This window comes from Acromyrmex echinatior, chromosome 15 (assembly GCF_024713525.1).
Source record: "Acromyrmex echinatior isolate Ae372 chromosome 15, ASM2471352v2, whole genome shotgun sequence".
NCBI lineage: Eukaryota > Metazoa > Arthropoda > Insecta > Hymenoptera > Formicidae > Acromyrmex > Acromyrmex echinatior.
Genome location: NC_141866.1, coordinates 5,900,766 through 5,925,930, shown reverse-complemented (window position 1 = coordinate 5,925,930; position 25,165 = coordinate 5,900,766). Strand labels below are relative to the sequence as shown.

Genomic DNA, 25,165 nt, shown 5'->3' with positions numbered 1-25,165 from the left:
TTTTACGCGATAAGGGTCGAAGATAACGTTGCCGCCGGGTGGATATTAAAATCCTCGATCGTATCGTTTCGGAGTCGGTCTTCCGCGATCGAATCTCGTTTCCACGTTGCATCGTCATTCGCATTTGCCGATCCTTCCAAGAAGGCGATCGAGCACGACCTGATCACGACACGCATGATTCAAAGAGTCTGTTTTTTTATTCTTACACTAAAATGTCCTACAACTTTTTTTCTCACTTTAGTCAAATATCAAATATATGTAAACAGTCAAGTCAGTAACTTCTTTTTACTTTTTTTTTAACTCTATTTATTTTTCAATATAGTTTCTGTTTAAAAGTCACTGATTCATCAAACTGCCCACGTGTAAACTATTGAAGTTCCAAAGATGTATACTAATTCAGCTAAAAAAAAAAATAGACCTAAGATCTCCCAGGAACTCGCGCTATATAACGCGAGATAGCGTGGGCATACGAGCGGGAAAAATATCAGGCAACGAGCGAGTGGATTGAGAGTAGAGAACCCTAGGAGCACCAACACATTTACACGCGTCTACATTTATGTGGCTAATGGCGCTACGTCTGTAACAGCAAGAAAATAACGACATTTAGAAAGCGAAAGAAATTTTCTCCGAGATATCGGCAGGTGTATCGAGATTTCAAACGCGACGTTTATCGATCGCAGATGTTTCTTGATGTTTATTTTATATATATATATATATAATAAACACACCCACATACATACATTATATATATAATATACACAACATATATATGTATATATATATATATATATATATATATATATATATATATATAAATAACGATATTTATTCTCGTGATGTCGTCCGATATCTTGCGACGCGTTATCGATGTGATCGACAATTGTAGAACATTATCAGTTGAAGGAAAACATTAAAGTACCTTTGATAACGAAAACCTTGTAGGTGATAATTTACAATTTATTTCTAAACCGGGGATCATAGTTGGTTAATCACAAATATGTACATTCCTTATCGACACTGAAGTCATTATCGGGATTGTTTTTCTAAATTAAATAAACGACATATTTCAATTACAATATATTCCTGTATATAATAAAATCTATTTGAAAATTTTCGTTTATCAATTTATTGCCGTTATCTTGTCCAGATATATACATAATCTGGAAATATCAATATTTTTAACCGATATACATATCGATCGTTTTCTTTATCTAATGTATAATATGATACGATATAAAGATATTTTCCTTGTTAGTCAAAATTTTTTCCATTGAATGATTAAGTCAAATATTATTCTTAATTACAAAATTTTAATTTTTTTAACATAATTTACAAGTTTGACTTTTAAATTTTTATTTTGAATGTAGCATGCATCGTTTAATTGGAACTTGATTTGCGAAATTCGCAAAAATTGATTTACGTTAGTAACTGTAGCCCATCGAGATTAAAACCAAAACGATAGTCGAATATGTATTAATAATAATTGCTGCCAATCACACAGCTTATTCTTTATTTCGTCGATAGGTCGAAAGGCCTTTATCATTTGGACGGGCGATCGCTCACGATTTTCGCACGATGTAAATAAAAGGCTCGTCGCGAGTCGAGCTGGAGACTCTCATCTTAGAGAGAACCTAGGCGCAACACTCTCTTTGGTTTCTCCTCCGATGAGTGAGTTTCTCTGTGTGACGCGAGTCAAGCTTCTCTTCGAATCTCACGCGACATCGCGATTTTAAGAAGAAATGTAAAGTAAAGCTCATTTTCAATTTTTAATTGCTCATGTATCGACATGATATTACTGATATTAGAGAGATACAACACTCAGAGAAAAAGACATAACAATAGCGACTATAAGAACAACTATACAAGTTTTATGTGTACTCTCTAAAAATCTTTAGATTGGAATCTAATGACAAAGAGTGATTATTGAGCCAGTGTTAAAAAAGAGTAGCTCAATTGTCAATTTTTAAGAGTGAGATTTTACTCTTTAGAGTTAGATCCTACTCCAAAGATTTTGGAGAGTAGAATTAGTGTATAATAGTTGAATAAACTATTTTACTGTTTTTGCATTTATGTTTTACACATTAATTTTATACATAAAATTGCCACATAATATAGCCTTTATAGTTATTCTCATTATGTTTTTTTTTTTTTTTGAATGCGAATGACTTCACGAAAATTCTGAATAGCAAGATATTTAATGACGATCGAAATACTGTTGTTTTAAACATTTTTATCTTGTTAATTTATCTATATACCAAAAGATTATTAATATCCACGGATTAATAATAAACAATAAATTATATTTGGATTCCTTTAAACTAGGCTTAAACTAATTCCTTAAACTAAGCTCCTTCGCTCTAAGCACATTTGTGTAAAATGTGTTCTAAAGTTCGGCATAAAAGGAGCATTGAATCAGCATCTGAAGAGCTTCTGTTTCTTTTATAATGAATTCCTTTTGGTTCCGCTTAAGTGATTGTGTCGGGTTTCTGTCCTCTAATTAGAAATGGGTATAAAGTTAAAGACTCCTTGACACGTGTTTCATGACTCCGTTATATTTATTAAGTTAAGATTATATATTGTAACTCATTGCATCTCTCAGTTAATCTATTTAGTACATGATTATTTATTTATATAAGATTCTATATTTTTCAATTCGATTTCCAAAGCCTTAATTATTAATTTCGCTTACCTAAGAGAGGGAATCTCCGAATGCCAGTACGCAAAAGAAAAACAAAGTATAAGAAACAAGACGATGAAGATAACAAAATATAAATATGGTAAACGCGCGCGCGGCACGTAGAAGCGCGATTATCGCGGACAGAAGAAGCAATATTTCATTACTTGATAATTTTTTTTTCCTACCGCTTCGTGGAGAACAATTCATAACAATTGTTCTCCATTAGAGACGTGTTATTTTTCTTTGTGATTGCGTCTCGATTCTTCTCTCGCGAAGAGATCGACATCGCACGTGTCGCAGCGAGAATTCGCGCTGGTACTCGATGGTACCGCTTACGCGCGCGAGTGTATTGGTGCATGTTGAATTAACAAATGCATTCTCTCTCCCCTCCCCCCCCCCCCTCTCTCTCTCTCTCTCTCTCTCTTGCTCTCACGATTCCGTTCTTACCTCACACTCTCGATTGCACCGTCGTACATGACAGAGACAGAAAGGCGTATTTATTATGTATCCTGCACGACGCAGTGTTCCCCTCGACCGCTCTGATAAATACATGTGAATATTTACTCGGAAAAACTCGCGTGCACATTAACAGCGACGAGACATTAAATGAGACTTGGATCTCTGACGGGACAAAGCATATATGTCGTCAACGAATGCGAGCCGTATTTAAGCGTAATTTTACTAATGAAAAGGAAAGAAGCGACGTATATGACAATATGGCGCTTCTTACGATCAAGATTGCTATTCTTTCTCGATACAAACGGTATACCGGAATTTTTTTTTCGCTAACCTGTAAGACTTTCTAAATATTTCTTCATATTCCACGTACAGATAGGCTTTAAATAAATGTCGTTTAGTTTATGAAGTTATAACATTTATTAAAGGGAAAATGTACTGTTTGTGCCAAGTATGAGATTGTTGCTTTTCATCGCAAATGACTTTTGTATCTACGTCAAAAATAGCCTATCGAAATCGTATTCTGCTCTTTTATTTATTTCCGAGTTTCACGTGTCAAACGGATGACGCGATTTGTTTTCATGTGTTTTTGTGTGATTTTGCGTATTTACACGGATTTCTCGATGTGACCTTGACAGGATTGTTCGTTATCTCGCTCGTCGTCTCAAGCTATTGTATGAAATTCTCACAATACGTCGATTTCATCGATATCGAATGTGGTTCTGATAATTATTAAGATATATAGTAATGAAATGATTACGATTAACATCAAGATTTTTTTCGATATGTTCAAAGAAATTTTTATAGATTGGGAAGATATGAAATAGATTTTGTATTATGATATTACCAAATATCGTTTCGATTTATACAAACAAAATATTTTGATTTATTTCTTTGTAATTAAAATAATGTAACTTAATATGATACAGAAAATCGAACATCACATGAGATAAATGGAATTTTAAAATGTTACTGCATATATTATTTAATTAATATTCGATTGTTAGACAATATGACGTATATATGCGAAAGAAGAATGATTACGATTTCTCTGTAAACATCATTTTCATCTGTTGTTTATCCTTCGCTCGTCCATTACAGAGAATAATACAAGGATACGCGATTGCTTCATGCAGAAATATTGCGAAACCGCCATTTTCCCGGCATATCTGCGACGCGATATCGCCTTTACATTATTGTCATTGAAACTGATACTGATCGAGAGGCTAAGCGAACGAAACACGACGACAGATCGACGCTTTGTTGGCTCTTGTCTTATTCAACGTCTGGTACGTGCAATGTAACACGCGTACAAGAAATCGATTGTTCGCACACGTATTTGGCACGAAACTCTCAATCTCTCGATAAAGAATCGCAGCCACTGTTTCCCTTAGCTTTATTTGCGGTCGGGAGGGCATCCAGGATCCACATTCTCGGACATCTTGCGTCAAGTGAGCGGTAAAAGAAAGAACGGGAAAATCATCAGGTTCGCGACAATCCTACCGACGCGTCATCGCGAGCATTATTTCCTGAAAGCATGCCCATATGTCGTTACACGTTTCTTCGTCGCGTAATTATGCGTGGCGCGCGAGCGCGCATGGTATCATACGATTTCCGGTGAGTCCGCTACTGTGAGCTGTTGGCTCACTTGTCATTTCCCGTCTTATTATCATGTGTATGCGGTTATAAGCGTACGCAAATTCTGAAAAGGAAAAAGAGAGAGAAGGAGAGAGAGGGGGGGGGTGGGAGAGGGGACTGCCTCAGAAATTATTATTGCGCATCGTCGCCGACCTTTGCCAACGGTGATAGCCTGTAATCTGCGCGAAATCAAATCGCGATATTACAAATACGCGAAAATAATCTGTGTTTATTCGCGATAGCAAAAATACGTCATTTAAAGATATATTTTTTTACATGTAACAGAGCCGAGAATTTATTTCACGGATATCATAATGCTTTCGTAATTGCAGATATATGTGTCGTCACGATAGGAGTTCTTGACATTTGTGTAGCCCTGAAATATTTTTCTTGAATATTTTTGAAACTCGTCGATTTCTGATTTTTAATTCAATCACGAGATTCGTCATTAACACGCATGTTTTTAGAAGATAATTCCCGTAATCATTTTTCGGATGTTTTCTTTTGCCTTTCAATCTTGGATTTTACTGCGGACGAGAGTCTTTCCTTTTCTCCCTTTTGCACGGTAACCGTGTGTAACTTTCCTCGGCAATTTCTCCTCAGCTCGATTTCGAAACTCGTTCGATCGGGTGGACTTTCGACTTTCGATATTTCGACGAGCACAGTCAAAATCACTGTTGATCCTTGCGAGATGCGGAAATTTTGATTGCAAGAACTTGATATGAGGCATCATGAATTTTACTGAAAATTCCGTTTTTATTGTAAACTTTAAATCACATATTTGCATTGATTAGCGATGTTAATTTGACCTTACTAAAATTCATCGAACGACATGATGAGTCATTGAATTGATTATTATATCTACATACATACGACAGTCTGTGGAGCTGAGTCAGAAGTAACAAATAAAATGAAATATGGATATACGGATAATTTAAAATATGGATAATTTAAGTAAAGCTCACTCATTGTCATATTAAACAAATGCTGTACAATCGTCAAAAGTGTTTTCTGGTAATATATATGAAACCGATCGAATTTTAAATTTAAATGCAAGCTAATCAAGAGCAAAAGACTATTTGTAAATAAGATAATTTATATAAAATTATGATCATTCAGTTCTTTTAGAATGGTACTCCATTTTTAGACCGTCTTAATGTCTTAAATAATGTCTAATATGGTTCTCTGATTGGTTCATGACATTTTCTTAATATAAGATCCGACTATGAATATTAGTCTCAGTATCCGGAGCATGAAAACAAATTTGAGATTATCAAAACTCGTTTCTGTATTTAACACGGGAATTCGATTTTTACAATGTGTGAAATCTATATATATCCCATCGCTTTCAACACCCTCTCGCGAAACTGGCTCTTCGGAGCAGAGATACGTGTGCACGGCCGCGGCAACAGAATCCTTTGGATTTTTCTAAAAGCGAAAACCTCGCCCCGAGCGTGTAGCGTGCCCGCACATTGGTAGCGGCAACAAAAAGCCGCTCGGTGAACGCGAGCTATGAAGAAGGGGCGTAGGAACCTGTTGCTTCAGGTCTGCCGATGCTGAAGGAGTGATCGAGAGAATGAAAGGGAGTAGAGAAGGAAGGTGGGATACTCGGGGGACCCCTCTTTGTGCACCGATCTGCCCCTGCTTCTCCTGTACCCGACTCTTGGCCAGCATTGGCGTAGCACGATCTTGGAATCCCCTCCTCCCACCCTTTTGTATTCCCCGGGCTTCCCTCCGGCACGACAAATTTTCCCATATTTTTGAAAAGATCCACTGCACGTCATCACAAAAGGATAACGCCAAGACCCGACCGTTCTTCTGCAACTCGTTGCATCGGTTTCTGAAACTGCTTTTTCGCGAGGTATTGTGAGGCAGGTTCGGCCGGTTTTTACACAGGGATTTTTGTGCGATCTTGATCTTTTAGACGGTTGAAATGGCCTGTTTTCGTCTGCCACGAACGCTTCTCACGATGCAAAAATGAGCGAGAAATTATGCCAGTCGCGATGTAAGAAGTTCGATAATCATAATGAAACTATTGTATAACCATGGCTGCTAACACAGCACGATACTATGGGTAACACATTAAATTTGGAAGGAATTAGAATAAAGAAATTGTGCTATTTTATGATATTTTAAACACAGTGCTTTAAAATCTAATTATAGTATGATATTTAAGCAATGATCTATAAATACCATCACTCTGAAATTATTTATATTTCAATTCAATGATCTAAAAATCTCGAATCTTTATTACGTGTTTTTTTATAAATGTACAAATCTAATTATTTTTGAAGATTCGAAGTTATCTATCTATAATAAATCAATAGTGTTTATTTGAATTAATATAATTCATATATTTTAATTTATGCATTAATTTTAAGATACTTTTGATAATAAATATTTCATTAAAATTTGAATATATATAATATACATTTTAAGTTTATATGTATATTCAATTTTCTAATCAAATATGTATCATGGAAAATATCTAAAAATTAATTTGAATTATATTAATTCAAGTAGAAATGATTAGTATATACATTATAGATTATTTTAGTATATTATAAATACATTTATAAATTAGAGATGTTTCTCTTTGTGGTTAAAACATTCGTTATGGCATTTTTTTGAAAGAAACAATATATAAAGCGATTTATATTTCTCATTTTTCATCGTAAATTTGTGAATAGCTACGCAAACGGCAACGGGTTCTCTTCACGATAAAAGCCAGTCCCTTTTCCCGTATTCATGAAAAGGGACTGGTGAACACAAAAGACGTAAAGAGGGAAGGACACGAGCCATTTCCGCGCACCTTGCACTTTCCGCATTAGTTCGCCTTCGTCGATGCTCCTCGAATGTCGACTTAACCTTTCGCGATCCGAGATAATTTGGAGAAATTACATCATATTGAATCATATATTCTATGCTTACGTCAATATTGTCATTGTTGCGTAACGTTAATGAAGTTTTGCGTCATGTGCAATAACACATTATATAATTGAAAAATATCGGAAACTTGGAGCGGAATAAAATCAAGAGTAATATTATTAGGTGTTGGAATTAATTCGTAGCGTTTTACAAGTGATGGGAAGTACTTTCATTAATGTATTTTTTAATGCTCATGTGAAATAAATAACATTCTTTCATTAAACGCTACGAATTAATTCCAACACCTAATAGTTATTTTATTATTAGCAGGACATAAAAAAATTCAGGGTTTTTATTCGCAAAATAGTAACGTTTTGAATAAAATAATTTCACAAATATCACATTTCCTTAATTAAAATAAGAAAAATAAGGAATTTATGTAATTTTTTTATCTAGCAGTTTATGTTGTAAACATTGCAATATTTTTTGTTTATGAAACATCGATGCGATGTATACATGCGATAAGCGTAAGCATCGATTATTGAGCCTCAAAGGGTTAAATTCTACCTTACACGAGAGAAAGCGAGAGTACCGAGAAGCGTCTGTCGACGGCTCTCGATTTCACTTTCACGCTTGATTTAAACGATGATTCTCGAAGTTTCCAATCCGAGCTGTTTCGGCAACCTGATCGTCACGCTCTAAGTAAATTCAAGGACCGATTTTCGATTTTTTTTTTATCCATTTATCTTAAGAGAGAAAAAATGAAAATTTCATATCGATTATATTCGTGTGTATAGTTGATGTAATAAGTAGAAAAAAAGAAAATCGAATAGCGACTAATAATCATCGAATTTTATTTTATCTGCTATATATTAATAAAAATACGTTTTCTATGTAAAGAGGAACAAGTTCTTTTTTTTTTTTTAATTTAGATTCACACAGGGCTACTTCAAATTATTTATGTTCCTGAAGATGAAACATAAATGATCTGAAGTAAATTTAGGCCATTGTATAATACATCATTATTTTAAGTCACGTCGGCTTGAAAGTATTTAATTAAAATTCATTATTGCTATATGAAATTTGTTTCTCCGATCTCGATGCTGCGATGAATTAAGCTAACCATGTGCGAAAGCTAACAAACGCGCGTTTCAATTAAGGTTAGAAGAAAGAGATTTCCCTGACTTACAGCCGTCATACTTTCTTCTTGATTAAAATTGTTAATTGCTAATCTGCGCGTATGTCTGTTCCGCGTGCGCTATAATTTTTCTCAGAATGTCACATTGCATCGCGATTTATCTTCTGGTAACGTTAAAATAACAACGATAAATTATACGAGGTCTTCCGCGTTAATATTTGCAACCTTTTGCAATATTAGACTGCGTTGCAGTTACCATTCATTTGAATTGCTTGTTCGAGCCGCGGTCGCCTGTCTTCGGTCAGAAAAACTGCTGAGCAATTTTGGTCATTTGACGAGAGTGTTCATATTTCATAGTATAGATACTTCCGGTCTTCAATTTCGATACACGAAGTGTGTTTTCTTTCAAAGTATGAAGCAGAGAAGCCGATGTTTTTTTTTTAAATTTTATTTTACAATGAAAACGTAACGCGACTTAAGTAATTTATAATTATCGTTAATAATTCTAGATTTAGCTTATTCGAATAAGAAAAAGTGTGAAACAAATGTAATATTTTCGGTTAAGTTTCAAAACTTATGGTAGCTTAAAAAAACAATGCTGCGCACAATGTTTACATAATTATTTTTAATGTAACGAAAGATAAGACAATGACCTAAGTGCACGCGCGTGTTCGTTTTTTGACCAATTATTATGATGAGGAAGGTAATTGCACGGTGCATGTTTGTGATGCATCAGTAGCGTTCGAGCATGGAATTCAAGCATCGAAAATTAGACAGTCCAGTGAAATCGCGAATTTGTTAACGAAAAATTGATAAGACGTACTGCACGCGTGAAACGTGTTTGGTAAAACAAGATAAGTCAGTTAAATTCGCAATCATGCAAACTCTGTAATATAACTCTGTATCCCTTCATGCAAGTAATCAGCTCGACTTGATTTACGCACACAAATAAAAAGATGCATTTCCTTTCACGAGCGAAGGCAAAGATTAAGTCCCGATTATTGCGGTCAAAGCGCCATTAATTGCGCGGGTAATAAAGAGCGAAATAATACATACGCTTTAATATGAAACGGAAATGTATCCATATATTTTGCTTGCGGCGAAATAATTGTCTATACTCACCGTTTGCTTTCGAGATGATCGAAATTTACAGTACCAGATCGCACGTGACTACAATCAGGTTATTTCCACGATTCGTTCCCCAATGCCGGAAACTCTATATTACCGTTAATTCATTGCGTGATACCGGTGATATGCCAACTCTGTTATTTTTCTGTCGCGGATGATCTTCGGAAATAATTGAAAACTTCTTATAGGTAGGCTTGGCCAATGTACATGTTAGCATTAAGATTTCTTATCTGTCGACGAGTTTTTTTTCTTGATTATGCTAATTGCATTCCACTCGTGGAAATTTTTAAATAGAATCTTACACATAAAATTTGTATGAGTAATTATCTATAATTTATAAATTATTTATCTATTTAAATTTCGTCCATTTTTTTGAAATTTATTATTATTGCTAAAAATAATATCTTAAATCATTCGATTTGTTATTATAATCATGCATTACTGAATTTCATTTATAAATTATATTTTTAAAAATTATTATCTAATTTCACAAGATTGCAATAATGCAAGAACGACCGTAAAGTATTTCGTCTCTTTTTTTTTTGTATAAAGATAACCGCAAAAAGATCGAGAAATATTTCCTGTGATCGATACACACGGAATCATCTGAAGACCACAAATAGTTCTCGGAATGATTCGTCGGTTGCGTATTTCCCAGTAAATTGATTCGCTCGCGCATAAAAATCGCGGAACGTATTCGATGTTCGACGTTTGTCGCATAATGACGTGGCGTCTTCGCGTCGTCGTCGTCGAGAATGAAAAACCGCGGAGCTGTGGGCCTGAAAGTCTCCCACGTTCTTTCTTCCTCGGCTTTCTGCGAAAAAGAGCAAAGCGGGAGAGAGAGAAAGAGAGAGAGGGAGAGAGAGAGAGAGAGTGCGAGCGTGGAGGTGGGAGAGCGTGGGGTCACGAGACGGAGGGAAAGAAAAAAAAAGGAACAGAAAGAAACAAAGGAGCCCGGGGAGAGCTGGCGGTATGAAAACAGGCGCAGCCCTCTACGCGAACGTAAACGTGTATACGCACGTACACATGTACACACGCACGTACGTGCAATACAGTGACGCATCGGCGCATTGCGGATGGCGCATGCACCCGCGTGTTGTGTATGCAACGGCCGCTCGTAAACGCACGTGTGCGTCTTTTACGCGCAGGAAAGTCTTCGCGGTCACGCGGCCGACCGACGCCTGAATCACGCATCTTATTTTACGAGCGGCCGGGGTCTCGCACACGCGTATTTTAGTATATCCATATATCATCCCGCGTGTGTTTCACCGTCGTTGATGCACACGCGGGAGCGTCAATGCGGTCTGACACTCGAACACTTGACAGTTAAATTTCTCCGCCGTATTTGGAAAACGTAGATAGTCTCTTCACTTGCGTAATTGATAGCTGAGATTACTTTATTTTTGTGAAGGACGGAAAGAATCGTACGTGAAACTTCGCTATGAATGCGGATGCACTGCGGATGACTCTCGATTGCGCAGCAGTACCAATTTCCCGTTTATAACCGCACGGCTTTCATTCGTTAATTGACAGCCATCGAAATTCATTATCTTGATTAGTTCGGGTTTTGATACTGAATAGACATTGGAGACTTATGACTTGTGTCTTCAGTTGATATTTTTAGTGCTTAACTCTCCGTCTGCAATTATATTTTTATTCCTTCGTCTGCAATTCTTTTTTGTCCAAGTTTTTTATTGTTCTATAAGTTTTCAAACTGTAAAAAAATTCAAGGTCACTTTTCAATATGTCTATTAAATTGCCAAATAGTTTTTTAATTTAAATTTAAAGATATTTTTAGAAGAGGCGGTTTATTTTGGAGAAATTTCAGAGTGAAATTTTGCTCGTAAAAAGAGCAAAATTGCAGACAGAAATTTAATACAGTTTTGCAAAGTTCTATTTATGTATATTCCAGATATTTAATAAGAGGTTTTTTTTTTATAATTCTATTTATCGATATTATTATGAATGTTTTTTGTACGACTTTTAGTTGCTGCAATCGTTAAGACCGATGTGAGTCATACCACTTTGCTTCTCGACCATTCGAATGGACGTATGAATGCAGGTCTAAGTCGCGTCATCTGCTTTCATTGCTTGTTCACTCATCAAAACTGATTGCGATAACGATTGCCTTGTCGCATATATTCGGTAGCTATCAACCCGGCATAGTTCGCGGGGATAAATTTAGCATGCAGCATTGGCACAACGTCCTCGTATTGTTCCATTGCATTGTTCTTTATCGCGAATCGGTGTACGAGTTGAGCTCCTTTGTGAGACCAGAAGAGGAAAAAAGATGCTACTATAATACTTTTTCCTCGCACGTCGGACGCGTATTATGCGCCGCGCGCACGAACGTGCGCGTGATGCGCGTTGCACGCGAATCGCCACGCCGATGCGCTCGATGCATCTCGAACATCTCGCGAACCCAGGAATGCCGGCGCTTAATTTCCGATTAATTTGCATGTGATACGGTCTCTCGGAGATTAATTGAATTCATCGGAGATTCGCGATGAGGATGGCCGTAACTTATGTATTATGCATATCGATCTTGATTTTACTTTATTTGTTTGGACACATTGCTTGCTTTTATAGTTATATCACAATTTTTTAATCGATGTTACATCTTCGCGATCTGGGTAATCCTCGATATTTATGTATATAAATAGTCAACTAGATTAATTGAAAGTTGAAGATCTTCTTCTCAATTTATCCTGTTGAATTATTATTAATTTATCAGTTATCAGTTTGTAATTGCTTTCGATCAACTTTAATTCATAACGTGGATACAATTAAACTCGTAAGAGCGTACATTATATTACATATCCAATTAAATCAAAATAGCGATGAAAAATTAACTTGATTTATTCATTACATTCTCAATCACATAATTATTAATAATTTGAGTCGGCGATTAATCTTACGGCGTAACAATTAAATAAAACATTTAATATTCGTAGGAAATTTACATAGAAAAATATAAAAAAATAAGCATTGAAAAAAATCATTTAATATATATCATTATTTTGTTATTAGTTTTATTCAAAATTTAATTTTATCATACCAATGAACAAAAGTCAAATTTTTTACATTGACGTTCAATACAATTAAATTGAATCTTTAAAAAAGTATCTTGACAGCAGAAAGGTATTGTTTTTCTCGCGCGATGATATTTCTATTATTTCATTCACTTAATGACGAGTCACGGGTGAAACGGTGAAACGCGTAACGAACTTACCGTATCGGTTTTTTTTTGCTAATTGCGAGAAGAAGAAACGAGCGCCGACTGTACAGGGCGAGATTGTACAGGGCGTGACCCTATCTTGAGTTTAGTCGAGAGTATCTTAAATTATAGTGTCTCCCGCCGTACGAGCGTCGATTTAATGCACCTTGAAGTCATTAGCGCAATACGCCGATGAGCCTGAATCATGTGGCGATGTATTTCGCGAGCAATTAAACCTTATCTGTGTTCACGAGCGCGCGCAGGAACGCGGCGGAGGGAAAAATGTCACCGAGTTCCGCGATTATTCAACCATGCAGGCTGCAAACCGCTGACTAGTGTGCGCATTGTCTACCGGTAATTCTCATGAAACACACTATGATTACAAATTTGCTAACGTGGATTTATGACGAACCCTTGAACTCCCAGACGACGGAATGTACAAAATCAGCTGTCACTAATGTCACAATTATATTTGACATTTGAAAATTACTTTTTGCACTTTTCTACATCGCCGTTCTTCAACTTGACCATAAAATATTCTTCTTTGTGTTAATTATATTTTCTAGATTTTTGTATAGAAATGTATTGATTCTTTTTAGAAAATAGATATGCTTATAGTTGTAAGGAAGGGCTCCCCCCTAAAATTTGTCAAGAAAAAAACAATTAAATTGTGAAAATTTTCATGATGAAAAATTAAATGCTCATAGCGCAATTTGTGGTTCATACGAAAATTATTCATAAGAAAATTCGCTGAAAATCTTTGAAAACCAGATCCTAACAGGATCCATTCTTCAAGGAGCACTGATGAAAATTTCATTTTTTGAAACATGAGGTGCTAACTTCACAGAAGTCAGATGACTTTAATATAAGTATTTTAATAAATTTTGTATAAAGATAAATAAATAAATAAATTTAAAAAATAAAATAAATAAATGAATTAATATTAATTAATATATATTTATTATTAATTAATTAACAATACATTTTTGTTCTCCTCTGACTGAAAAGTCCTGGGGGATACACCCATAAATATTCATATCCAACTATATTTTAAGAACTGAATGGAAAATAATAGATCACAAAATATTTTAAATATCCTATAACGACTGTATATAAATAATGCATAAGTATCGTTAAAAATATGTGCATATACTGAGACACAAATTTCACAGTTTTAAAAGCGTCATTTATGGCAAGGCAGTTTAATAGAGTTACATACAATCCTGTCATATTGTTTTCTTGTGAATTATGATCTTTTGGAGATTATATATCGTTGAGCAGTAACGTATTTCATGAAGCTTCAACTTCACCAATTGAACATCCTACACACGCAAATCATCCTACGCGTGCAGGTCTATGTGCAGGCAGTCGTGACCGACTGAACCGTGACCGATTCTTGACGGCATGGTGACAGTGTCAACAACCGCTGTAGCCTACAATAGCCCGCGTTATTGCTCTCTACGATTCATAATTATCTGGCTCGAAAGAGAAAAGAGGCTTTAATAATCTGAAGTTTTAACTCATCGCTAACTATAAAGGGCTCCGCACAATAAAGGGAACAAGGAACAGAGAACAGAGAATAAGATTTTCAACCTATCTGTGTATTCCACAATACATGATTTCTGATAGGTTGAAATTCTTATTCTCTGTTCTCTATTTCCTGTTCCTTTTATTGTGCGGAGCTCCTAAAGGATGAGAGTTGTAAGTAATGTATTTCCCCTTCTGAATAATTTAAAATCATCACTTTTATTTGCACAAACTATTGTACAATTTATAAATTCTCTCATGTAGGTATAAAGAATTACTTTCGTTTGGACAAAGAAAAAGAGAAAGTCTAATCACGCTTTCTGATTTTTTGTTCTTACGCATTATTTTCATTTTTTACTCATTCTTCCTCAAAATTAATTTATTAAATATTATGTTTATGAGAAACGATATTATATTTAAGATGTGATATTTCAACAATTTTTAGAAAAAGTAAAAAATTGACTTGATATATCAGAGAAACATGTAGGTAGATGTTAAGCAAGGACTGTCCAAGACAGTCAAAGAACAAATCCGTTTCCTTATCTGTTAATACGTTCTAGTACAATGTAACACGCAGTAGCATTAAACATTGTTACATTAGATTCACTGCGGATAAACTAGAGGATGTCGAGCATAGAGCATTAAATCACCGATAAAATCTGACATATCTCATACCGTAACTTTACTCGATTTATATTACTAGTCTTTATTTTAACATATTGCTCTCTCTTTTGTCTCTTCTACACTTCACAGACAATATCTTTCTTAAATGACTTCTAGACACTCAATATTATTGTACAATTATTTTATACAATATTATTGATGCCTTCTTTGAACAATTTAAAACAAATAATCTGGAGGCTCAATATAGCTTTCAAATGATCAATAATTTATTTTGTTATTGTATAATAATATTGATCATCTAGAGGTTGCTTTAGAGGCGCGCATTTACAAAATGTACAACCTCTTTCCGATTTTCAACTCCCGTCCTTTTGTTGCACAATAACGGAGCAACGCTCTCACTTGTGCCTGTTAAAGTTTCTACTCGTTTTTACGAGACGTGGGCGAACAAGTCACCAACGATTACCGCGTTAGTTTGTGCTCAGCCAGTTTCGATCGTTCGCTCGTTCTTGCATTTACAACACTGAGAGTCGGTGCACTGAGAAAAAAAATTATTCATTTCATTAAATTAATTTATATAGTTTTTCTTTATTTCCTTTATTGGGAATGTATGTATTTAAATCAAATATAAATATGTTTTTAAGTATCTACGTATATTCTTCTTCATTGAAAGAAATAAAGACAAACTAAATTAATTTAGTCGAATGAATAATTTTTTTTCTCAGCGTGACATTTTAGACATGCTGACGTGCAAAGGAAAAATCGGCGAACCGAGTGAACCGAGACCAAAATGTAAAAATCGCCGCGTGAAAATCGCCGTAATTCTCTAATTCAGGCTGATACAATGAAAACATTTCCGCGAAACGAGCGGCTCTGCAATGTATTGCGAAGGCCGCCACGTGGAAAGTTCGCGGAAAGCCACTGAATCGCGATTATCTTGCTGGCGAGCGCACTCGCGCGTTTCTATCGAAGAGGAAAGGCGGTAATCAGCCATCAGCTATCCGATCTAGAATGTTCGTATAAATATAAACCAGGAAATGATTGTTACAAGTTGCTTTATTCGTTTTTACTGCTCTGTTCAACTTAATATTTCACGATGCTTACAAACAGACGCAATATCGAAAGAAGACTTAATGAAGAAGTAATGACGATCGCTAAAAATATGTATTCAGTGTTCGTATTCGGAGAAGCGTTATCGTTAACTAATCCAGTAACTCACAATGATTCATACTCTCGACAAAAAAAAATCCGGTGTGCACTTTCGCTGTTTTATCATTGTGATATCCGCGCGATATAATAATTGCCGCCCTAATCCTCATTGTTACCGTGATTAATTTGCCGGCACGGTTTGTATGCCAGCTTTTCTTTTTCACGCGATGCGATGCAATACGCTTACGCGTACGGACGCCGTAACGTGCTATTACATTCTGATTACCCGGGCATAAATTATGCGATTCAATCGCTATCCCGAGTTTCCTAATCGTTTTCACGTCTTTCGCCTCGCCTTCGATCCTGGGAGTGTTTTTCCCGCCCGCGATGGAGAGGGAAAAAAGAAATTAAAGTTCACACTAAACGTACTTTCACTTTTCGCTGTTGTGCATACGACACGCTCGCGCGCGAGATAATTGCGCGAAGTGCACTAAGCTGCGCATTGTTATGGTACGAAGGCGCACTCTGTTTTCCGCGTGCGGTTTCTTCGCAACCCACCCAGCCCGTGATTCATATTTCTCACTTATTCACCGCGCACCGATCAGTCAGTCTCATACGTGTGCACCGTGCAAGGTTCACGGAGGAAGTAGAGTGGAAAGCCGCACTTCTCGTATTGGCGAATGCTAATCGTAACTTTTTTTTCCCCGTAAGCCGCCACTGTGCGTCGCAAAGCAGCTCGGTGAAAAAAAATGCGTGGCGAGTGGAACTGTAACTTTTGGATAATTTGCGCATATCGACTTCAGTGGGCAAGATTTGGCATTTAAATATCATTTCTCGATAGTAGCATTTCCGAGTTTCTATCTGACTTTTAGAGAATGCATATATTAATTTTAGAGGCGTTCTAAATGTAAATAAATTATTTTATAATTTGAAAAGAATTTCAGTAGACATCTACAAATTCTATTCAGATAAATTCTATATTTAAATTTATTTATTGATCAACATTTTTTATTGTTGTTTGGCTCAAGTTTTTATATAATCTTTTATAGCTGATGAATTATAAACAGCTCAAAATCATCTGTTGTTTATTTTCGATCTTCTACGAACGATTTGAAGAAATTGCAGGACTTTCATGCAGAAGATAATTCATGTACTTATCAAAAGTGCTACTGAAATTTGTATGCAGTCTTTCAGACTTGTAACGCGGCTTGTTTTCGCATCGTACGCTTTATGCGCGAGAAACTTGTAAAAAAGGACGAAGGAGAGTTTCAAGGGGCGACACGCTCTTCTGGGTCGGAAAGCGAAATGTTCGCCGGTTCTCTTGTGTTTCTTTTGTTCGTCAATGACGAGGAAGAAAGAAAAGACACGTCAGGGATGTCAGCGAAGCGAAAGAGAGCGAGAAGAAAAAAGTAATTTATTTATTATTTCGAAGCATTATATTAGAATAAGTACAATTGCGAGGAGTCGTATATGAATGTAAGAATTGTTTGTAAAAAATGGAAAAGAAATGCAATTAGAATGCAATCTTAGAATGCAAGATTAAAATCTATATCATAATTATGACTTATAATTAACGGAAAAGAAAACAATTTATTTTTAAAACAGTTGACAGTTGAAGATAGAACAAAATTCACATTGTTCTTGCCCGTGATCAATATCGATCTAATTGATTTCGATCAATACTCATTGTCAATCCATTGCTGTGCACAATTCGCGCGTGCAAATACATTGCTTGCTATCCGTTGAAAGTCTATCCAAACGAAAGGTCAATCGCAGTCGAGCACGACGTTGAGCGAGTAACGAAAAGTGTTCATAGCATACCGCATTATAATCGAATCTGCCGGTTTTTCGTGTGTAATTAAGTAGAATTTCAATGTAACTCTGAATTTAATGGAGCAAAACGTTATTATTAATAAGTTATTTTAATTATATCATAAATTGATTTATAACACAAAATTTTTAAGAGCTAACTGCGAAAATTCACATCGACGATGCAGCAAGAAATTTTTTATATAATACATAATATATAAAAAATATATATATTTTTTATGTATATGTGTATGTATGTATATATATTATATATACATATATATTTGATATTGAATCATCGCAGGTTGAATTATCGTAGTTGTAACAATAAGCGTCATGAGTAATACAAGTACGTGTGATTAAAACGAGAGAATGCAGATAATGCAAATGTATATGAGGCTCTGCTAATGCACTCAAGATAACGAGGCAGGAGGAGGGAACGGATGTTTTTTACAGCCGATTATAAAAGCGCAAGGTTCGCTGGGCTAAAGGACAGACAGCTGGCGATCAACATAGGAATTCAAGATGTCGGGGGTTCTATACCGGACAAGCGAATAATTAGAATAATTAGGAGTTCCGACGATGCGCCGCGCGCAGTACTTATGTAAGAATCAGTGCGCGAAGCGCCGCTGTTCCATTCAGTCGGTCGACCGGCCGGCGCCATGCTCGTTCTTTAGTCGGTTTCTTTCTCTCTCTCTCTCCTCTCCCTCCCCCCATCTCGATTCTTCTGCCTCGTTCTCCACGTTACTTTCACCTTTGACCTTCGGGATCCACGTTCTTAACCCGCGAGTACGTGCGCGATTTCTTCTAACGCGAGTACGCGCCGTGAAATGATTGAGCGCGGTCACGTCTTCTCTCCCAGTTGAAAGATATAATTAAATATTATAATCCTTATAGTTAAGTGGAACATATTATATATTATTACGTACAGATCTTTTTTATATATTATTTCATTTCGAGCTGTTAATTAATTCTCAATTCACGATTTACCTCATAAAAAATGGATGACTTTTACTAACAGTCGATAATATTTATATAATAAAATATAAGTATCTGACATCTCTTTACGAAATTATTAAATTCTTCGTTATTAAAACGTATTTTTTAACAATTGATTTTTATGTGTATTTTTCGTTTCTTCTAAATGTACGCAATCAAAAAAATATCGCGATGATATGTATCGTGATTTAAACAATCATGTATTAACACTTCGATCCACGAACGTACTTTCACTGTCGACCGACCTTGAATATCTAATTCTTCAAGCAATTGAGCGCGTTTTTTTTTATTTTCCTTAGAATAAAGTGAAAGCACAATACATAAACCTTCGTTTTTCTTTCTTTTTTTTTTTCAAACGAATCAAACGTTGTAAATATGAGTATTTTATGTGCATTTTAATAAAGGGATGTTCGTTTTCAATTTATGTAAGATCTTAACGGGCAAATTTCTCCACGCTGAATGACGAGTTCACCTTTGACCTATCATATCCCGCTTTTGATCTCTCGAAATGGCACGTGTCATTTTCGCACGGAAGAACTACTTCGACACGTATTGTCATTAACGTCTTTCATGTGATTTCGACATTATTGGACAGTTATGACATTTCTATAGTTATAACAGTCATACCGAGATCCAACAAAGAGCATAATAATGTACTTGAATTCACAAAAATTACTCTTACATTATAAAAGATTCATTAAAATTAATTGTCTTCTGAATTATGAAAATGTTTAATTATGAAAAGATATAGCTTGCAGTTATTTCACGCGTAACACAGAAATAAAATTTTCTAAAATAAAAACTTAATGAATATGCACTACAGCTTTTATGTATTTTACGTAATAGATAAGATATTTGACTCTCATTGCTGAAGCATATTTAAATAAATTTTATCGCTGAACTTTGACAAAACTTTGTTTATCTTAATTAATTCAGGCACTTTAAATTTCGAATGTCTATTGACGATTTCAAGTGAAAAACGCCATAATAATTGTCGAAAAAAAAAGGATTATAATAATAATAATATTAATCATGATATATTATATGAAATCTTTCGCAATAATCATATTTTATTATTCGTTACAATTGCATAAATGGAACAAGAAGGACGCGACGCGATATGCTTTATCACTTTTTATTTACTTTCAAGAATACAAGAACATAGGAATTATCGTTTCTTTGTTGAAAATCCGTAACTATTATCGCAAAGGCATTAAAAATAATCTTTCCGTTGGCCCTGGCATATAAATGCTCATGAATCATACATATATCGTGTCGGAGAGTCGCGCGCATCACGCCACTTTCGCAAAACTAACTTACCCCGGCTGTTAAGTTCGATATCTACAAATAGAGACGGTTAAATAATCGTCATTGTTCACAACATTCGATATGCGGAATGTGACGCGCGATGTGAATATTAAGTTCGCAATGTGAGTAAGACAGCAAATAAAGCGGAACTATAGTAGTAACACGCGCGGCTATAATTGAACATACCTACTGCCGGTGTCGTTCTACGCATTCAAAGTAATGACATTTGAAGAATGCAGATAAGAATAAATAAAACTAAATAAAATTAGATTATACATTATAGTTGGAAGAAACAAATTATCTTCAATTATATCTTCAGAAGATATAGAAAAGTATAGAAAAAAAGATCTTTACAAAAAAACAAAATTTCTTTTGGTTTTTCTAAAAGAATATATTTTCTTGTATAATATGGTTTTAAATTAAACTAGACCAAGCTAAAAGCCAAAACTGATGAAATCTTCACGAATAAATGAGCAATTTCAAAGTCTGATATTAGTATCGAGTATCGAGCTGTAAAAATTGATAAATAAAAATTGATAAGATACAAAGCACTTGAAAACGATATCTTTTCGTGAAAAATACAAATTAAAAAATATAAAATTTTCAAAAAAAAAAATAGATTTTGCCTGTAAGAAAGGAAAATATTAAATGCTTAATGCACTTTCATCTCATAATATCATCATATTTTCATGCGTCAAAATAATTTGGTTCAAGTTCAAGTGGCTTTATATCTCAGAATGGGCTTAAAAATAGATTCTGTTTTTATTGGCCTCACGTTTTGTCAGCAAAATGGATGAATGGACTCGTCACGTGTGTCACAACTTCGCAACGTGAGTGAAAATTAAATTTGCAGAGTCGCACGTTCGCCTTGGAATAATTGAAAACACAGTTTACGCCATGCTTTTTCGAGACGAGTTAGCCTATTATAGTGATTCATCGACGATGGCGGAGGAAACGCCGCTCATAACCACACGTCGTCGGCTTCGTAGGATCGTAACATCTATGAAGAAAATCCAACCGGTTTATTTTTTCTCTTCTACCGATGTAGGCAGTACTTCCTCTCACTATAAGCGCTATGGAACATACACAGTCAAAAGTCTGTGCTAGAAATATATACGGTACTTTAACTGGCAGAATCTATTTCCGGAAAAAGATTCTAAACTATATCTTTTTCTTTTTTCTTTTTATTTTAATAAAAAATATTAACCTACATTTTATATTTTTTTATGTATGTAAAAAATTTATATAAGATATTTTAAAAGATTTAATTACCTGTTTTAGAAATCATAAATTTACGAAAAATATTATTTTACTTTGAATACATAAAGAACTTTTCATCAAAGTATAAAAAAATTTTAAAAAAAACATGTTTAATTATATTGTCTAATATTAATAGATAATTTATCTAGAAGCAAGTAGCATGAATTGCACGACTAAAAACGATTATTTCCTGTTTAATTTAACACAGTTTTAAATTATTATGGCTGTCAAGTCAAATACATAATTATTTGGAGCGTAACAATTATAAATGAGAATAATTTCTTTACCAACTTTAATTTCTCTTAAAGAAATGTAACATTCTTAATATTTTAAAAATAAAAACCAGTACAAGTTGATTGTATTTAATAAAAAAAGTAGTTTTGCAACAAATGTTGTAAGATTCTTGGTTCTTGTTGCCCTCAGTTCCTGGATTTATAAACATATAAACCAATCACATTAAAGAATCTCACATTAGTTGCAAAGCTACTATTTTATTGAAAAACGTAGCCATTGATTAGCATGAATCTTCCATACTTTCGCAATAACGATCGCTCCTTGCCCAGAACGATTCCGAGTCCGTAGGACTCCGCCTTAACATCACTACGAATATCAAAAATAGATAATATTCTTCCGGAGAATGCGCAAATCGGCGTGATTAGATACGCGATATATTCTTGTCGGTGTACGTATGTGCGTGTGACACGAAGATTTATGCGTACTTATACGCGCGCACGCGTGAACGATAAAATAGGCGTGCGTATATGCGTGTGAACGATTACCGACGATCTGTGCTCTTACGATAAACGCACACTTCAACATGCGGAGGCTACGTGGGAATAATTACGACAAGTAGTAGTATGTGCAGTTACTTCTGCGCGCGTGCATGTGTATGTGCTCTGCGCTCGCGTACCGACAAATGAAACAAACAAATTTGCTCTGGCACGTATGCGCACGTGCTGGTGGAAATTTCCAGGCTCTCGTGAATCCTCCCTCGTGCGATCTCACGCTCGGGAAAACGTCGGATTTTTTCTGCATATTTATTCTCTCGTCGAGCGCGTAACTAGTAATTAGTACCATGTCGTCTGGGACGAGACAAAATAGAAGAAAGTTACGTGATAACGATATCTTTTAGTTTGTCGCAATATTCGCCGTTTATTGCCAATAGATTGCATTATTGCACTTTAGATAGCAAAATCTAAGCAAAATCATAAAGCAGACAGACAATATTATCAATAGTATTGTAAGACATTCTCATTTTATTTGTAAAGATAACACATATCGTGTGTAATATAAATTCGTCATATATTTAAATAATACATTACATAAAAGATGTGTTATAAATAATTCTTTTCAGATGATCACGACTGTACTGTGTATTGATGATTTGTTGTGAACTGTCTGTTTTTTGCAAATTCAGAAAGAGTTTGCTCAGCTTCTGCAATTTATTGCTAATAATCAACGAATATTGCGACAAATTATAAGAACTTACATCTTCACGAAAGGCTATAAGAATCTAATCGTTTTTCATTGAATTAATAATCTATTATAAAATCTGATAATATACAAAATCGTGTTAAAAATTTAATAGATTCTATGACTACTCGATTTTTCTGCGATAATTACTATCAGTCCCGTTTTCATTGTTTTCTACAGTAAAGTGGCTAAAAGGAAAATTATCGTCCTCAAAATCTCTGATCTCTGATTCTCAATATAATACAATAAAATCTTGATAATCTCATCTATCGATTGCGCGATATAAATAAGATTGAAGGCTTAGTTGGTGGGATCTTTACGAGAGATGATAATATCTTCATGATAACATCTAGATGTTCTAAAATGGTTAATATTATATGTGGTAAAATTAATGCTTTATTATAATGCTATTATTATAATGCTAAATTATTGCTTATAAAAAATAAAGCGTGGAAAATATTATATTCGTTTTTTTTATTATTAATGTTGATTAAGTAACACAAAATTTGCATTCCTACGCTAATGTTCTTTTTAGATAGGTTCTTTTTATGAAGAATTCTTAAAAAAATTTATGAATCTTAGTGCTCCTCGACGTCGATATATTGGATTGGTTATTTATCGCTACATGGTTTTTTTTGTATGCGTCACGTCTCGCTCAAGTTATTTTTTAGTCAGGCTACATATGATTATTATACTCATATACTTTACGTGACTTATCGTATCATCAGCTCGCAACATTGCGTAAATGTTGAAAAAGAACATTATTCATTAACATATGAATACTCATGTTGCTGATAGTTACATAGTAATATTCTAAAATTTTCCACACGTATCTAGCTAATATTTTAAATATTTAATTTATTTTTTATTGGATCTAAAATGTAATTTTATTATGTGATTTATTTTAAAATTTTGCTTAATTTTGAATGCATATTGAGAAAAATTTCATAGTTCTTAAAATACATCGCGTAAATTCTAAAAGCGCATTGAACATTCACATAAAGTTGGCGCCACATAATTTATGATAATGCTTTTTTTTCAAAGAGATACATCTCGTGTAATGAATCAAGTGACCTAATGAAACATAACTTCTAGAAGCGTGTAGTCGCTCGACAATAATAGGAATTGTAGTCATCAAGAGAAACTACACGAGGATTCGAGGAAGTAGAATACTAGAACCCTACTTGTGTTCCTTGTGCATCAATCTTTATGAAAGACCGTATCGAATTAGTTGACAGTATAATGAATGAATCGTTCCAATGTGATATTTATATCCAATGTGATATGCACTCCGTATTTTAGACACATACACATATCTCGATGATATTCCCTTAATAGCGAAACATATCGTATCAGAATTAGATTAGCTCTTTAATAAAAATGTTGTTACTTTTTAACTGTAAACGGTCTTTTATCGTATCCTTTATTTTTTTTCAAGATTATATGAAAAATAATATATAGTTTGTGGGACGTATATTTGTTGGAATTGAAAGATAGTTAAAAATTGAAATGCTTTATTATACTGAACAGTATTTTATAATATTTTTCACTTAACCGATTTAAAAGTAAGAAATATTGATTCGAGTAAAAACTCAGAAAAATTCTTGCAATCAATCAAATTTCTATCCAGTATGATAAACAAAATGTTTACTTTGCTTCATAAATGGCTCCTGCTTGCGTTTCAGTTATCGTGATTTATTATTTTTTAACAGACTTTATCGTTCTTTACACCTAGAATCTGATGATTATCTTCATTTTTATCGAAGTTAAGAAAAATATTGTCTATGCAGTGGAAGAGAGATCTGGGTTAAACAAAATAACTTTGTGGAACTAATTGTTGCAATAACAGTTGAAGTGGCATCACTCAAGACACACTACGGTTTTATCTGCGGACTCT

General features: G+C 34.6%; 2 protein-coding genes across 3 annotated transcripts in view; one reads left to right on the top strand and one right to left on the bottom strand.

Annotated features, from left to right (window-relative positions):
- Nucleotides 1-25,165, bottom strand: part of LOC105148923 (uncharacterized) — a 256,440-nt gene that overhangs the window by 114,816 nt on the left and 116,459 nt on the right. The window lies entirely within an intron of this gene.
- Tis11 (Tis11 zinc finger protein) overlaps nucleotides 1-25,165 on the top strand; it is a 36,309-nt gene that overhangs the window by 2,179 nt on the left and 8,965 nt on the right. The gene's annotated exons all lie outside the window — the stretch shown is intronic.